At 36.2% G+C, this 2,610-nt stretch overlaps 1 long non-coding RNA gene across 1 annotated transcript; it reads right to left on the reverse strand.

The window, feature by feature from the left end:
- Positions 1 to 702: 702 nt before the first annotated feature.
- Positions 703 to 1,550, reverse strand: LOC123988322. Its single transcript, XR_006829907.1, has 4 exons — positions 1,326 to 1,550; positions 1,148 to 1,205; positions 805 to 1,045; positions 703 to 741 (listed from the first exon to the last, which is right to left on the reverse strand). It is a non-coding gene; the product is annotated as an uncharacterized LOC123988322 (long non-coding RNA).
- Positions 1,551 to 2,610: the final 1,060 nt, after the last annotated feature.

Below are 2,610 nucleotides of genomic sequence, written 5' to 3' on the forward strand. Positions count from 1 at the left end.
CCATTTATATCTGGAGAACTATATTAGTAACCATTCTTGGCCGTTCATATTTTTCAAAAAAAGAATAGAATATCACATCCGGAAATCGGGAAGGACGTATTTATATTACAGTTTTACCAAAACAAAAAAATAATGATAGAAATAATGATCTTATGACATATGGGTTGAAAATCGCTATCGTAGTCGATAGACCGTCGCGTGAAAAAGAAATTCACGCGTCAAAGTCTATCGCCTCTTCCAGGCTCGAACATCCCATTCTCCACGATACATTATATCGTCGTCGACAGGCCCTCCAAACTCCCGTATTTAATGCTGTAACTAAAATTAGTTTGGCGCAGAAAATCCAGGCAACGCTGGTGTCGATACAAACACATATAGATGATATCGGTGAACATATGGTCCCTATATACGTGTGCATGGTCTTACTTATTCAAAACTTTCAAAAATAAAAATAATGAAAGGGGAAAAATGACAACAATATATGTATAATAAAGAAAATATATTAAATTTTTACAAAAATATAATGAATATATATATATCAATAATAATATACAATTAATCACAATCATACATACAATAAAACACACACTCTGCTCACAGATTATACTTAATATATTAATACTATGTTAATGGTTTTATATATTGTATATGTAAACTGAATACTTACAATCTTCTTCTTCATTTCATTTCTTCTCTATTTTAATAGAGGCAGCCTCTGATATGCAATATTTATTACAGCCTCTGTAATAATAGTTTTCATTAACAATTATTTACATATGCTATAAAGTATATAAGAGTTATTACCAAATAAGTTCAGTGTTGGAACTGCTGATGTTAATCTTTTCCTCATGAAGTATTTTTCTTTAAAGTAGCTGCTACAGACCACCTGGAATTTCAGTTTTCAGGTGGAAGCACAGACTTTGGGTTGTCACATACTTCCACCTACTGTGCCATCCTCTTCTTATCCTTTCTCTCTTGGGGGAAGAAGAACATCCTGCTGTTTTCGTTAATACACCCTCTGATGCTGCATATTTTCTTTCTCCTTCTTTTAAGATACATTTTAATAATTAAAATTAAATATATTACTAAAACAGCAATGTAAACAGTTAATGCTTTCAGTAACAATTTAAAAAAATTCTGTACTTACTTAATTTCTATCTTCTCCTCCTGTTGCTGCATCTCATCAGCAGAAGTTATTGAAAAACCTAAAAACGTAGAAAAAATTAAAAAAAACATCTTTTTAAATAATAATAATAGTCATAATGATAATAGCAATAGTAATGACAATAATAATAGTAATAATTATAATAATGGAATTCACTAACCTGGAAATTCTGTCACCACTGTCACCCACTGTGCGCCATATTTCTTCAGTCTCTTTAAATTTTGAAACAATTGAAAAACGCGGCGACAAATTTCGCGGGAACATGACGTCACGATATCTTTAGTTGTGTATGTTAAAATCAGTGATACAAGGTATGCATGTAGAGAAGCGACATCAGCGCTGCCTGGATTTTCTGCGCCGAGTTAAAATTTGCATCAAGTTCACAAGAGTGAAGCTTGGAGGGCCTGGTCGTCGACGGTTCGGTCGACGCACACAGATTCAGATATACGAGCTGAGAATGAGCGCGCGGTCGAGCGTAGAAAACGAACGAACTGCGCCCTACAGAATAAACCAGGAACTAAATTTCTGGTCTGTTTTACCTTGTTGACGTCTTTCGCGAATGAACAGTCAACGAAATCGTAGTTCTCAAAATACTTCTTCCTGGACACTTGTACATCATCCCTTGGGTGCTCATTTTATTCTATCCGACCCAAAGAATATTAGTCTGGTGCCTATTTGGAGAAACTATTGGCAGAAATGTTTATATTACGAATAAATCAATCTAGGTGAGTCCGATCCGCCATTTTCTTGACCGTTGACAGACAGCAATTTCAATATTTTATAACTTTCTGACGATTTGGATAATATAAGGACCAGACTAATATTCTTTAGAGCCTCCTGAACACGTCCCTCAAATTTTTTTACATTCTGTTTAGAAATGAGGACGTATTTTGAGAACTCGCGTCTAGGGATTTTTCTAGTGTCTGTCGGTAAAGTTTTCGAGTTTCACCTTAAGGGGGTAGACTAGGGTAATGCAGCGAGGTGACATTACCGGCAAAAATGGGCCTATTAATGGGTTTACGGGAATCGGTTATTTGTCCTTATAAGAGAACACATAGGGCTGGGTGAGGGCTCATTCGAAAGAGGAAGGTCCAATGCAGGGGGCTCAACCGATGGTTTAACGAGATTGTGTTGATATCTAATAATATGAGAGTCCAAAGTAGATGAAAAATCGAGAAAATACGCCCGCTGAATCCAAGTACATTTTAAGTAACTATAACAGTTTTGTGACTAAAACGATTTGTTGAGCCCCCTTCATTGAACCTTCCTCTTTCGAATGAGCCCTTATTCAGCTCAAGATCTTCTCATATAAGGACGAATAACCGATTCCCGTAAAAGCATTCCCAAAGACGAGTTCCGCCATTATCTGGATACTACAGAGCAAGTTACGTGACAAATTTAGTTCAGCTAGTGGTTCGGAGATGGCGCCTACTCAGGAGGACTGC

The sequence above is a fragment of the Osmia bicornis genome, chromosome 1 (assembly GCF_907164935.1).
Source record: "Osmia bicornis bicornis chromosome 1, iOsmBic2.1, whole genome shotgun sequence".
Taxonomy (NCBI): Eukaryota; Metazoa; Arthropoda; class Insecta; order Hymenoptera; family Megachilidae; genus Osmia; species Osmia bicornis.